Source organism: Papaver somniferum, chromosome 6 (genome assembly GCF_003573695.1).
Source record: "Papaver somniferum cultivar HN1 chromosome 6, ASM357369v1, whole genome shotgun sequence".
In the NCBI taxonomy this organism is placed as follows: domain Eukaryota; kingdom Viridiplantae; phylum Streptophyta; class Magnoliopsida; order Ranunculales; family Papaveraceae; genus Papaver; species Papaver somniferum.
In genome coordinates this window covers 2,444,312-2,460,134 of record NC_039363.1, presented here as the reverse complement: position 1 = coordinate 2,460,134, position 15,823 = coordinate 2,444,312, and the positions used below count along the sequence as shown (strand labels likewise).

General features: G+C 33.0%; 1 pseudogene; it reads right to left on the bottom strand.

Annotated features, from left to right (window-relative positions):
• Nucleotides 1-7,184: 7,184 nt before the first annotated feature.
• On the bottom strand, nt 7,185-15,823 carry LOC113286582 (annotated as a pseudogene).

Genomic DNA, 15,823 nt, shown 5'->3' with positions numbered 1-15,823 from the left:
TATTTTTTGTATAATTAACCAAAATAATAATTTTAGAAATATCTCCTTGTTTAGTGATATGGGTCACTTATTAGTGGGACAAAATCTAAAATCAAATAGGTCACTTAATAAGGGAGCGAAGGGAGCATGTTTTTACCCGTTAAAGTGAATATTAAGCAGAACTTTTGATCACATTCGTATCACTTTACGACTGTGATTCACTATCATTATCACATTTGTTTTCAGGAGCTTCAAAATGAGTTTTTTCAAAGTGCTTTACTATGCAACGAATAATTTTTTGTATACAAGGTTGATGCAAAAATCAAACTAGGCGGTCGAAGGCTGCTCTAGTTTTTCTTTTTTTTTTCTTTAACGTCAAGTATCGTTTAGATATTGTTTAAAATCTTATATGGCATAAATGGCTAACTAATCGTAAGAATATAAAAAAACATTATAAGCTAAATTAAAAAAACTCACCAAAGCATCATGTATGCTAACAAAAATGCTTTAAATTATATATGTTTTCCTAAATAGGAAATAAGACTATGTATGTAATTTTCTAGGCGGACTCAATTCTGCCATATAAAATTAGTGTTTCACAGAAAAAATTGATTTTATTTTTTTAAAATTCAAAGAACAGATGAAATCAAATTAGGACGGATGGAGTATTATTATTTAAGTCCTAATTAACCTATTTTTTCTCTTATATTTTATGTGAATTATATGCAGGTCACCAATAATTATTTATTATACAAAGAACTCCAAATATAAAAGATATATTTGGTTGCCCCCTCTGTTGCCCCAAGACCCCACTTGTCCTGCTTACCCTTCCCGCCCGGCCCAGCCCAGCCCAAGACTTTCAAATATGATTATACTTCGATCATACAAAGTTTCAAATAAGCCCCGGTCTTGAAAATGTTTACAACGAAATGGCATGACAGTCATATGGAGTTTACCTACTGTTTGGCATTCTCAGATTGCAAACATCCCTAAAAATTGCAGGTTAATACGCAGGGAAGTGGGTAGAAACCAGGAAGGGTACCTTCACAACTTTTTTTTTTGATAAGAATAGAGAAATTCATTAAGGAGATAAGAATTTACAAATGTCTACAACATGTAGGCAGAAACAAAAGCAAAAAACAGAAAATTAGAAGAATACCGTCTCCCAATTGGATACAGTATAAGAGCAGTTCAGGTGAACCTTCTTTCCACAAGCTTCTGCCCATGATAAAACAAGGGACTTAACATCTGTAGCAAGGTCTGCATCTGTTTTGAAACTGTAGTTTTCTTCAAAAGTACGACAGTTACGCTCTCTCCACAAAACCCATATGACTGCAGCTGGTAACAAGTCCCACACTACTCTACCTGAAGGGGACAACATATTGAAAGACCATGATAGAGCAAAACTAAACATGGTTCCCGGAAACACCCAAGACCAATGTTTCGAAGGAGTAACAGCCATCCAAATATTGTGAGCTACCTTACAATGAAGTAAAATATGATCCTGAGACTCGGAACTATCCCCGCAAAGAACACAAGAGCTGTAGATATCCATACCTCTGTGTTGTAACATATCCAAAGAATTCAGTTTACCATGTACTGCACACCAAACTAGGAAGTTAACTTTAGGAGGAACTCCGGCATTCCAGACAAAATGATATGGAAAATCAGCTACACCCTCAGCAGCAACAAAATTCTCATATAGAGAATTAACAGTGAAACAACCTGAAGTATGAAGAGCCCACCTTCTCGTATCCGGTAAGTCATCAGAGGATGGTGGATTACTTCCAATGACACATAACAGGTCAGCAAACTGCGCCACTTCTGAATTATTAAGGTCTCTCTTGAAATCAAATTTCCAAGCACCATCAGGTGTAATATGATCAGCCAAACTATCACACTGTAATCTATCTAATTTGGAAAGAAGATTGAAATTTTTTGTAAGGGATGTATTCCCGCCCCATTTATCATTCCAGAATGATATCATGCCTCCAGAATGGATACCCAAAGTTGAATTTTTGGTTACCAGAACACTGACCTCAGAAATTGTTTTCCAACAAGATACACCATGGGGTGAAGTCACCATACCCGGTACCCAATTTGAAAAATTGCGGCCATATTTCTCCTCTATAAGCTTGTACCACAGGTGAGACTTTTCTACTCCGAATCTCCAGCACCATTTAGCTAGTAGAGCTAAATTCATCAATCTCAAGTTCAACACACCAAGACCTCCCCTTTCCTTGTTTGCAAAGACCACGTTCCATTTAATCAAATGAGAATAATTACTACCACCCCAAAGGAATTTCTTCATTTTCTTCTCTAGAATCTTGATGACAGAAATCGGAGCTTTGAAAAGAGAGAAATAATACATTGGCAGTGAGGTTAAGATGCTTTTCAGAAGAGCTAACTTGCCTCCTTTGGAAAGTGATATTTGATTCCATACAGATAGCCTGGCATCAAATTTCTCAATAATTGGAACCCAAATAGCTTTAGAAGTAGGCTTCGCACCAAGGGGCATTCCCAGGTACATGAAAGGCATAGTATCTACTGCACATCCCAACTCAACAGCCCACTCATTAATAAGAGGCACCTCGCCAATAGCAATTATTCTTGTTTTAGCTTTGTTAACTTTCAAACCTGCAATGTATTCAAAACAACGAAGAATAGAAAACAAATTTGTGAGTTCCTCCTTGTTGTTGTCTACAAAGAAAATGGTGTCATCTGCATAGTGCAAATGATTAACCACTATACCATTCTGCACCATAGAAAAACCATTAAATAACTGAGAGTTAGCTGCTCTATCAATATATCTTGAGAAACCCTCCATAGCAATGTTAAAAAGAAGTGGAGATATAGGGCAGCCCTGTCTAACACCTCTTGAACTGCTGAAAAAACCAAAAGGAGACCCATTGATGAGCACAGAAAAGGTGGCAGTAGAATAACAAAATTTAATCCAATTGATCCACTTCCTGCTGAAACCCATTTTTTGCATCATGAGATCTAGATAACTCCAATTGATTCTATCAAACGCCTTCTCAATATCTATTTTACAAATAACTCCTGGTTTCCCAGCTTTTAATCTTGAGTCCACTAACTCATTTGCAATGAGAATACCGTCTATGATATGTCTACCCTCAATATAAGCACATTGTACAGGTGAAATAAGTTTTGTCATAACCAATTTCAATCTAGTAGCAAGTACCTTAGATAAAATTTTATAGACACTAGTAAGAAGGCATATAGGTCTGCAATCTTTAATAGTTTCTATATGATCTTTTTTAGGGACCAAAGTAATGAAAGTCGTATTATGCTTGGTATCAATGCAATCTGCTTCACAAAATTCTTTCATCGTATCCATAATGTCTGTTTTAATGAAGCTCCAACATTTATGAAAAAACATAATTGGGTAGCCATCCGGTCCAGGAGCCTTATCCTGACCAAGATCTTTAATTGCCTGTAAGACCTCAGCTTCAGAGAAGTTAACATCCAATATTTCAGATTCAAGAGAATTAATAGAATCAAAATCAATACCTTCCAACACAGGTCTGATAATCTCTTCTTCCTTGAAGAGATTCTCATAAAAACCAACAATATGCTCTTGCAACTTGAATCTGTCATCCACCAAAGTACCTTCAATGTACAACTGCTTGATTTTGTTATAGGTACCTTCACAGCTTCACCAAGGATGATATGGAGTTATGCACCATGTCCAACATGACTTGACCTGTAACAAATTCAGTGCTAATAATATGCAAGCACGAGAAGCGTTGAATTCTTTTGAGATTTTTATTCCGGTTAAAAAAAAATAGACCATTTTTTTCTTTATGTATCTAAAATCCACAATTATTATACTAGTATCAAGTTTCATAATTCTAGTCTATTTTGACAAAGATGAGATTTTAATAACATTATGAAATTTCGTAGTAATTTTATTATTGGATAAAGAGTATTATTACAAGAAACTAGTTGAAAGCCTAACAAGCTAATCTCCAACAACGTACTACTACATTAGTTGTAGAAATGTTCGTGCTAGCTTACCAATGAGCCTTATGAGGAACCAGTCAAGGGAGCCGAAGCTGACAGAAAGGATGATTATGTCGCAAGGAAAGCAAGTTAACTCTATCTTCCGTGTCAAATTATGCAATATTACGTCATTGGAGGTTCGAACCTAGGAACTCCTGGAGCGCATCAAACCTTTAACAAAAAATATTATTACGAATTATCTAAAGTTGCCTTACTCTATTTAAAGAACCCACAATTGGGGGATATCAATATTAATTGGAGGATATAGCTACATGACAAAATAGGGATCCAAATATCCAATCAGGGTCACCCCTTATCTAAATATTTTTTTAAATCCTAATCTACCCCTCACTAATCAGGTTTAGTGGTTAATAATAATTAATAAAAATATTAAGTATTTGGGAGATAGATTAGTGTGTATTTTTATTTTAATTTGGGTGAGTGAGGTGAGAGTAGAAGGAGGGAAAAAAAATTGAGCGTAAATTTTTTTGTGAAAATGGAAGATGATTGTGAGGAGAGAATTGCTGCTAAGAGGTTGAAAATTTGATTTTTTTCTTTGAATCCACCATTTTTGCATCTGAAAAAGCTTGGTGCCGGCATGGTATTGAACCAAAAAACCATGCTGACATTTGTTGGAAATTTTCATAAATTTTTCCTGGTTTTGAAATTCAAAACCTATTCCGTTTTGATTTTTTTTTTCTGATTTTCAGTCACTGCCGGCACAGCTTCATAATTATCGAGCATGCCGGTACTCCTACCGGCATGGTATGATGCTTAAATTTATATGCCGGCACATGATGTAAAGTATCCAGAAACTTGTTTTTTTTCCACTTGAGTACCGGCATTGATAGATTTCTATCGAGCATGCCGGCACAATTTTCCGGCATTGTATGATGCTTAAATTTCTATGCCGGCACATGATGAAAAGTATCCAGAAACTTTTGCAGTTGGGCCCCTTCTTTTAAGTTGAAGTACATGAAATACCTTTTTCATTCATGAATGGAACGAATCAACTGTATGAGATGCCCTTCATTATTTTGGTTGTGCTTAACATACCCTTTTCATTCATGAACGAAAAGGGTACTTCTTCGAGTTTAAAAATAAGTTGAGTGTAAACGAAAAGTATCCAGAAAATTGTGCTTAATATGCCCTTTTCATTCATGAACGAAAAGGGTACTGCCGGCATAGTCAGTTAATTTTCGAGCATGCCGGCACCACTTCCGACATGGTATGTTGCTTAAATTTCTATGCCGGCATATGATGAAAAGTATCCATAAAATTGATTTTTTTTTCACTTAACTACCGGCATTGATAGATTTATATCGAGCATGCCGGCATTTGGTTCCGACATTGAATCCATCAATTCCGGCATGGTCTTCATCATTTCCGACATGGTAATCATCACTTCTGGCATGGTATTCATCACTTCCGGCATGGTATTCATCACTTCCGAATGTTAAAAAAAAATCGTTTTCAAAGTGAGGAGCCGGAAGAGAATTTGAAAGGGAGTGGGAAAAATCTAGAATTTGAAAGGGAGTGGGGAATATTTAGGTTTCAAATCCCTAATAAAATCTAGAATTTGAAAGAGATTATTAAAAGGTGAAGATGGAAATGGAGGATATGTTTTTGTTTTTTGATTTTAAGTTTTTTAATTTTTATTTTGAGGGAAGGGTGTTTTACTATTTTCGCCCCAAAAAACATCCCTTAACAAACACCTTTGGGTTGGGGGAAGTAACTCATGTCTCCCAATTAGTTTTCATATCCCCAGTTGGGGGTTCTATTTAAATAGGAAACATAAAAAAGAATAAAATTATTTAATTTTGGAAATTCCATAAAGAAGACAAGAAAACTAATTTTAACTTTAACTTGTACAGCTAAAAAATAAAAGAATTTAAAAGTAATTGAGATAAAATGAAAGATAACACTCATAACTATTTCTTATGTGAACATATATTCTTTATGATTTTAAACTGGGTATCATCAAAAACTAATACATAATTGAAAAACATTAAAGGTATATTTGAAAAGTTTATTGATGAGAACACACGACTAGAAATAGAAGCAGGATACAATTTTGAAACATAAAAAACTAGTAATGGAGGAAAAAGATAATGAAACAGACGGAGTACAACAGACCAAAACGATATAGAGGACGGAAATAATGAAACAAAAGGAGTAATAATTACTCCCTCCATCTTACGTATAGTAGAAGTTTATAAAGCTTTTTACACTAACAAATTTTCTTGTTTGAATTCTTAATTAACTATGAAAAAATATAGCATTACAAAAATAGCCTTTCATCTAAATTAGGTTTATAATTCTATCTTTTTCTTTATTATAAAAATTACTTTAACCATCATCTAGGAAAATTCATGAAATATAGCTTACAATTATTTATCAAGGCGTCAAAATAGTCTAAAAGAGCTTTAGTTAACAGATAATTACACCCCATTATAACTCTATTCATTAAAGTGTTTTTCCTAATCTCCAAGAAAAATTGTTTTGAGTATCGCATTTGTTTTGAGTATCACATTTGTGATAAGGAACAAACACATTTATTAGCTGATTAAAGTTTGATAACATAAATTATCACAAGATTTACCATATATTCTTGATCTCTCGACTTTTTCTAACATGGTTAATAATGGTGTATTCTTGTCGTGGAAAAAAAGAGCCATAAATTAATCTTAATAGATGAAGAGAAGCAGAAGAAGGAAATAGACAAAAGAAATAGCAATCGAAGAGAAAAGAAAAACTGAAAATCATGCTAACAAATTAGAAAAAAACAACCAAAAACCATGGTAACAAATTAGAAAAGAAAAACCGAAAGAAATATTTGTAAATATTGGTGAATATAATTTTCAATATATTTCTTATTAACAATAAGAGGGCGAAGGATATTTTATGCATGATTAAAATATGAAAATATGAATTCAATTCAGAGCTTACTATTTTATAGTGACAAGACTATATTATGGACTTTAAACGCAGGATCTTAATGGTATATTTCCAGAAGAGCATAAATTCATTTCCAGATTCTCAAGAAATTTTTAGTTTCTATTATGTTTTCCCAGCAATAATAACACGCATGATAAAATATATTAGATCCGTCACTCGTAAGGCGAAGGAAATATTCACTCATACGGCGAAGGAAATCTTTACATTTTTTGCATCGTAATAGGCTACATTTGTGGTCTGGTTTGAACGACGTATATTTCTCCATATTTCACTATACCTTCTATGTCTTGAGCATAAGCGTACAAGGTCTCAGTGATTTTTCCCGCCTCAGCAATTCTTGAAAATATTGAACGTTGGAATCCTTGATCAGTTACTAATTTGTCGCACGAGTAATCTAATACAACCTCCTCCTCTTTGTCCATGGGTATACTGGTACAACAATAAACACATCGGTATAAACAATTTTTATGTCGGGAAGACCTAAAGCACACACATATTTGTATCGTATAATTTAAAACTTTGTGAGATGACATAAGGGAAGAATTGGAAGGGAGATAAAAAAATAAAATAAACAGTTCGAACACAATTCGAACCTGTCGTAGAGCCCTGCTCCTGCGTACCCTTTTAAATCTTCACCATTCGAGTCTGACCTAAAGATAAGGGATTTCCGAATAAATAGTCCAATTTTCTTGCTAGGATAACCAAGTATCTGTAAAATGCACAAAAATTAAAGAACCCCCAATTGGGAGATATGGAAACTAATTTGGGGATATGAATTACTTCCCCCAACCAAAGGTGTCTGCTAAGGGGTGTTTTTTGGGCCGAAAATACTAAAACACCCTTCCTTCAAAATAAAAATTAAAAAACTTAAAATCAAAAAACAAAAAACATATCCCCCATTTCCATCTTCACCTCTTATTAATCTCTTTCAAATCTAGATTTTGTTAGGGATTTGAAACCTAAATATTCCCCACTCCCTTTCAAATTCTAGATTTTTCCCACTCCCTTTCAAATTTTCTTCTCCTTCTCTGCCGGCTCCTCACTTTGAAAACGATTTTTTTTTAACTTTCGAAAGTGATGAATACCATGTCGGAATTGATGAAGGACATGCCGGAAGTGATGAAGACCATGCCGGAATTGATGGATTCAATGTCGTTCATCAATGCCGGCATGCTCGATATAAATCTATCAATGCCGGTAATCAAGTGAAAAAAAAATCAATTTTCTGGATATTTTTCATCATGTGTCGGCATAGAAATTTAAGCAACCTACCATGATGGAAGTAGTGCCGGCATGCTCGAAAATTAACTGACTATGCCGGCAGTGGACTGATTTCTTACACTTTTTATTTCTGGATACTTTATTTATTTCTTACACTTCGTTTACGCTCAACTTATTTTTAAACTCGAAGAAGTACCCTTTTCGTTCATGAATGAAAAGGGTATATTATGCACAACCAAAATAATGAAGGGCATCTCATACAGTTTATTCGTTCCATTCATGAATGAAAAGGGTATTTCATGTACTTCAACTTAAAAGAAGGGGCCCAACTGCGAATGATGAATATCATACCGGAAATGATGAAGACCATGTCGGAAGTGATGAATACCATGCGGGAAATAAAAAATTTTACATCCCTGAAAGTGATGAAGACCATGCCGGAATTCATGAATACCATGCCGGAAAATGGTGTCGGCATGCTCGATAGAAATATATCAATGCCGGTACTCAAGTGAAAAAAAATTCAAGTTTCTGGATACTTTACATCATGTGCCGGCAAAGAAATTCAAGCAACATACCATGCCGGTATCAGTACTGGCATGCTCGATAATTATGAAACTGTGCCGGAAGTGGACTAAAAACCAGAAAAGAATTCAAAACGAACCGAAATTCGATTTTCTCGTAGAAAATTGTTTCCAACAAATACCGGCATGGTTTTTTGGTTAACTAACATGCCGGCACCGAGCTTTTTCATATGCAATAATGGTGGATTCAACGAAAAAAAATCAAATTTTCAACCTCTTAGCAGCAATTCTCTCTTCACAATCATCCTCCATTTTCACCAAAAAAAGTTCCCTCTCAAATATTTTTTTCCTCCTTCTACTCTCACCTGTCTCACCCAAAATCAAATAAAACTACACACTAATCATTCAACAAATACTTAAGATTTTTACTAATTATTATTAACCACTAAATCTGATTAGTGATGGCTAGATTAGGAATAAAAAAAATAATTACATAAGAGGTGACCCCGATTTGATATTTGGATCCCTATTTTTTCATGTAGCTATATCCCCCAATTAGTTTTGATATCCTTCAATTGTAGGTTCCAATTAAAGCCTCAGACCAACTTCTTTTTATTTTTCAGGTAACCTGCCTGTATCTATGCATAAAATGAGTAGCGGGCACTTACCTTTGGAGATTTTAAGTCATATTTTCTGGTAATGAACCCCATTGCTCTTCCCGGATAGGCACCTACTAAGGTTTCACCCAATCCTTCGACAATCTGATTGCATCAGATAATAGTGTAGGGTTAATAGTTGTTTACTGTATTATTTTTCTTTACACACATTAGATTTCTTTTCAATAACATCTACTTACATTTTTCAAAAAATATGAATTTGCTTGTATATTCACAAAAGTATTACAAAAGAAAAAATAATGAAAAAGTAATGAAAAACTCGATAATGTATTCATATTATTTTAATATATTTACTATGTGATTAGCAATAACTTACTGATAGAATGTCTTTGAAGAAAATGTGTATGTACAATAAAAACTCCATATATTAATAGCTTTGGGACTTCACCAAATTATTAATATATGGAGTTTGTTAATATAGTGATGTAGACAAAATATATATATATATATATATATATTTTGCTATTTAAAGTATGTAAACGATATTGGATAATGTATGTAAAATACATATATCTATGCGTGAACTTATAAGACCTTCAAGAATTTTTCGATACTTTTCTAGCCAATTCAATATACGTAAAAGATATTTTGAAACGAATTGAAGAGCATGTTTTGGGAACGTCAAAGATATTCGTTCTTACTGCAATTGTAAATGAAGTTGTTTTAACTGAAGAACAAATCATCGATGGAATTAGATAAGAAGTGCAGGGAGATAATCCTAATGATGATTGTACGGAGATACTAAAAGCTTCATGCCAAAAAGCTTTAAACATGCTCAAAAAGCTGGAAATGTTTTGGCTTCAACAAGAAGGTGTCAACAGTAATGAGATCTTACACATCCTCAAATTAAAATATGCGATGACAATTCAACAAGTTACATCCTTGTCTAAAACAACTATAGATAAGTATTTTATTTTACCTTATATTTTGATGTATAACAAGATCTATAAGTTTCCAATATAATGTCAATTATATTAATATATGGAGGTAAATTCCTTATAGCGGGACAAAAAAAATCTATTAATATTAAAATATGGAGGTTATTACTATTTATAATTGGCCCAGGTTGGGACTATGATTTTTATTAATATATAGAGTTTATTAATTTATGGATATGAATAGTTATTTAACTACTCCGTATATATTTTTCTTGTATAATATGAGTTTGTTTTATGCATATGAATACTTTTTTTTTCTGAATATGATATTTTTTCTTTTTTGTATCAGTTTGGAAATTTTGAGATGTCTTTTATTAAACTAAGTCTTTTAATTTTAACTAAATGATACATATAAAAATAACACTAGTATAAAATGCTAATTTTTTCTTTGAAAATCAAGAAAAAAATTAAATACGAAAATTTTAATTGCTAGACATGGATAAAGAGACGAACAAAAGTAAAGCGTTATTTAGCTGGAAAAATCTACGTACCTTAAAATATTGGTAAACATATATTTTGTAAAGTTTGATGTGTATACTTATCACTGGTTTTATATATGGATGAACGTTTTTTTATTATAAAGAAAAATATTGAATAAGCAGTTTGCCACACTTTGATCAATTACCTCAGTATATATCTCTGAGTTGTCTCTTGATAAAAGGTTTCTTGTGTGGATAACAAAAGCATAATCAGCATCTATTATTTCTTGCACTAAAACATCCATGCAAAGGTTATCATGATTAAGATTAGCTTTCCTGCAAATAACATATGCTCTTTCATTCCACTTTGACGCCCAAACCTCAACAAGTAGAAATTAGAGTAGTGAAATTAATAGTAGAATATGGTAATATTGGACAAAAAAGTAAATATGCACAATGAGTATTGATTATGAACTATAACAAATAGTAAACCTTTTTAGTTGCTTTCCAAGCTTGATTCCATCTCTTCTCTCCTTAATCACCTGGCAAAGACATCCTAGAGTTTTTATCTTATTTCTGGACTCATTAATCTGCCACAAAATGGAAAAAATAACAGTTAATAATGTGGCATAACAAAAAATTATGTTGAAACATAATGGTCAAATAGGTACCGAAGATTTTCTATGTTATCGAGGAATCAAAAAAACAAAATGCAAAAAATTAATTTTCTAGTTTATCATTGTCATGTTGTTGTAATATGTAACTTATTTCGTCTTTGAAATAAAATCATATGTAATTTTCTTCACAATGTAATTTCTTTAGATCATGCTAGCTAGTCTCAATGAATTTATTTTCTACGAAAAAAGAAAAAAAAAGATGAAAAAGTCTACAATCTGCTCTAGGAAATTATTATCAATCGAGAAGGAGCCCTCATTTGTAGAACCGCCTCCTGTATTACTCGAAGTTTTGAAAGATCGCCACCATAACAGATTTGCTTAATAAAGAAACTTTATATGCCAAATCCTGAAATAAGCCAAGGTTATTAATATCTTTTTAAGATTTAATAAATTCGGAAAATGGTTCATTTGTCCAAATTTTTATAAATTAATCATTATACAAAGCTTTTGGTTGGTAACCTAAATTTTTAAGATAACAGGAATCTTAAAAATTTATAAATTTTTATAAATTTTTAAGATAACAGGAATCTAATGAAGTAATAAATAAATAACTATGTATATTACTTGTTGCAATTAAAAGCATACCGTGTTTAATTCTGATGCTAAAACGTTCTCAAAAACTCCAAAAGGTATAACAACCGATGTTGGAAGTTTTATCCATGATGGCACCCTGCCTCTTAAAAATTGAATGTTACGAGATTTTGCACCCACCTATGAGATTAAATTTTGTCAGGACAATATAACGTGCGTTCTCTGTGGCAAAGTCAGATTATCATTAGCAAATTAATCGAGTTGTATCTCAGAATCATATCTTGTAAAATGAGCCTAACACCTAAAAAAAAAAAAAAAACTTATAACTTGGGATAAATGGATCCTGAAAATTCTAGACACTTATATCTTCATCTCTTTTTTTATTGCATATTAGAGTTTAGTACAACCTAGTAATCTAAATATGTATCATAACTAACAAGGTGAATATAATATCCCACTGCAATAGACATCACACCACTGCCACTGCCACTACCACTACCATGTTCAATAATAACAAAATATAACAAACATCACCATCACCTAAATCATAAAAAAAATATCAGATGAACTTTTCAACGGAGATGAATTTGGATTATCCTTATTTAAACGTAAGATAAACCTGGGTTCATCTTGATTTAAAACCTACAATAACCTACAATACCACTAGTAACATAAATGTGTAGATTCGTCTTTTGTTTTTACAATAAGATGAATAACTTAAATTCCATCCCAAAGAATGAAAGCTTGAGTTAAACTTTTCGTAATATCATCACATTTTTTGTAAGTAACTAAATCTACATATTTCACATGATGAAAACTAGCAAAAAAAAATCTAACCCAAAATAATTTTATTTTGTATTAGAGACCAAAATAAAGACATATATCAGAAACCCAAAATTGCTCATTGTAGATGTTGACTACCAAACTAACCTTCAACTCAAATTCGGGAAAATTAATTAACAAAAACAATTGCCGTAAAAATATTTTCTTTCCCTAAAATTACTTTTTTACTCCCCTAAATTATCTCTTTTATCTACTATCAAAATTGTCCCCAAAAATAACTTGTTCTTTCTTTAAAATAGATTTTTGCTTCTCTTAATAGGTAAAGATGTTTCTTTAATAGTGAAAACATATTTCACTTAAACGAAGATAAAAACAGAAAATTCCTACGAAACTTATATAGATGAAAACAATAAAATGTACTCGAAATACGTGCGAAAAACGCAAATTTCACCTTTAATAATCAGTTTTTTTTGTGATAATCTCAATTTTTACAGGTTTGCGACCGGTGTGTAGCAGTATACAATCTTAAGAGCTTCAAGTAAGCTTTTATTAAATATAGCCTATGTTTTTATTGACTTAACCCATACTATTTATACCCATATCCCAAATCATAATCCAAATGTTAATTGTGTTTATAAGATTTTCATAGCTAGCCAGGTGAGTTGAATCGGGAGATAACCGATTCAAACATAAGTAAGTTGATTCAACAAAAACACTTGATTTTCCCATCTTTTTCCTTTTCTTCTTCTCCCTCCAACCAAAATACGAACCTAGAATCTTTTTCTTTCTTTTTTTTGATAAACCACTCAACTAAAATCATCAAGGTTTAATCAAGATATCGTGGCAAGAATAGAAAAAAATACACCACACTCACAAGATCTCATAAAATTAGTCGAAAGCAAAGATTTAAGATTTTGAAAACCAGTCCCCTGACAATTAAATTGTTTTTGACTTATGAGTTTTCAAGTTAAGTTCTTAGGTAAACTTTTTGATTGAAAATATCAGTTAAGGATTATTGTTCGACGTTAAAATAATAAAATCCTCACATAAATTCATTTGAAGGAAATAAAAATTAATAAATCTAAAATGTTACCATAGCTAATTAATCAGCCTACCTGATCACCAGATTTGTCGACTTTACTTGTATAGAGACTGCTTTACCTTCCTTCAATTTCAGTGTCCTGAGAATACTCTGATCAAAGCATGTAGCAAAACACCCCTATACATCATGGAAATCATTAGATGGTTTCTTTAACAAATGCTTTATGCAGCAATTCAGTGGAAACTCAAGAAGTTCAAAATTTTAAGGTCGTATATGGATATTATGTGCGAACGAGATGTGCATGTACCATACCTTACTGTTTCGTGCTCTGACTGAAACATGAGATAGAACATCAGGCATATCAGGTGTCAACACAGCAACAACTCCATCTGGAATCTCTTCCTCTCCAGATACTTTATTTGCAATAAGAACTGTTCGCCTCCCATAAACTTTGTTATGAACACTAATCAGCTCATTTACAGTTGTTACAAAACCACGTATTTCCACTGCACTGATTATCTGCCAACTGCCACGGAAAACACGTATGATTAATTTGAGTTGAAGGGTAGTGATGTGGAAATACAGATAGCAGCCTACCTTTATGATTATGGAAAAAAAGAAGAAAAAAAGACTGTGTAATTGGCTGGCTGAAGGAGACAAACTTACCAGCCCAAGTTTCCAATTTTTGGAAGAATGGGATCTAGACGGTTAACAAGCATAGAGAGACATGTCACTGATCCCGCCCTTATTAATTCCTCTGCGAAAATGTCGATCTGAACGAAAAGTGATTAGCAAGATTAGGTAACTGCAGAAAGGACTGAACCCTGAAGAATTGAAGAAACTTTTTTTAGAAAAGTTCAGGTTTTAGCAACATACTGCCCATTTTTCCACCCTTAGCAACTTGCCAAGATATTCGGCACTGGGCTGAATCATGTCATAGTAGTACTGGGCCTTATCAGTGAGTGATAGCCTCACTCGATCAATGACAGACTTTGCTTGTAATGCCCATTGATCATCATTGGGTTTATATGATTCACAGATTCGGTACCAATCCTTTCAAAGCAAGAAACAACAACAACAAAGAAATGAGTTTGTTGTAAACTTTTAAGGAAAAAACAATGCTTGCAAAAATTACAAAACTCTACAGTAAAGATTCGGGGATAAGTAAAACAAATGAGCAAAAGACGAATAACACAAGAAAATGGATACAGTACAGTTGGATAAACAGAGCATAATAAGTACGAAAACTGCAGCTAAGGAACAGTGAGTAGCATGTGCTACAGAATCCCAACAGTTTATATTAATATAGCATATGAAAATTACCTTAGTGTAACAAATTAGATCTTCATTGTTGACAGTAGATAGACAAGAATTTTCGAGCAGCAAAGAAATGAAGAACAGGATATCCTGTATAATATCAACACATCAGGGACAACCTTCAGGTATTATAACAACAGCAGTTATCACTAAAAAAATAGTGGGAAAGCAGTAGACAGTTAGCTACTAATCAATTGAGCAGTTAAGTGTGAGAAAGGAAGTAGATGTGTAATCTGTTAACCGTAACTACGTTCAACATATTTTAAATTTGTTTCTCTAATTTCCTGTTAAACCTCTGAACTCAGGATTGTAGTTTAAGTTTTCTACTCATGGAAACGTCACACTGAGTCTTAGCTTAAAGAATCTAAAAGATCCAAGCGCGGATTTAATTTTAAGGTCTAAAACCTCAATTATCACAAAAGCTGGAAAAGTTATCAAAATTATAGATAATCATATTCGTGAGAGAAACATAACTGGAATATGGGCATCACGTAGCTCCGAGAACCAGATCCAGTGCCAATAGTTGTTTTGACAGAAAAATCCAGTGCCAGATCCAGAAATATCAAGTCTTTCAACCTCTCATAAGGCCCAGTAAAGGCCTGCGGCATGGTTGTCCGCTTTCTTCTTATCTTTTTGACATAGTTATGGAAGTTTTTAACGCCATTCTTCTCAAACGAGTTCAACAAGGCAATTTTGGTTTTCACCCTAAGTGTAAATCCACTAAGATCACCCAT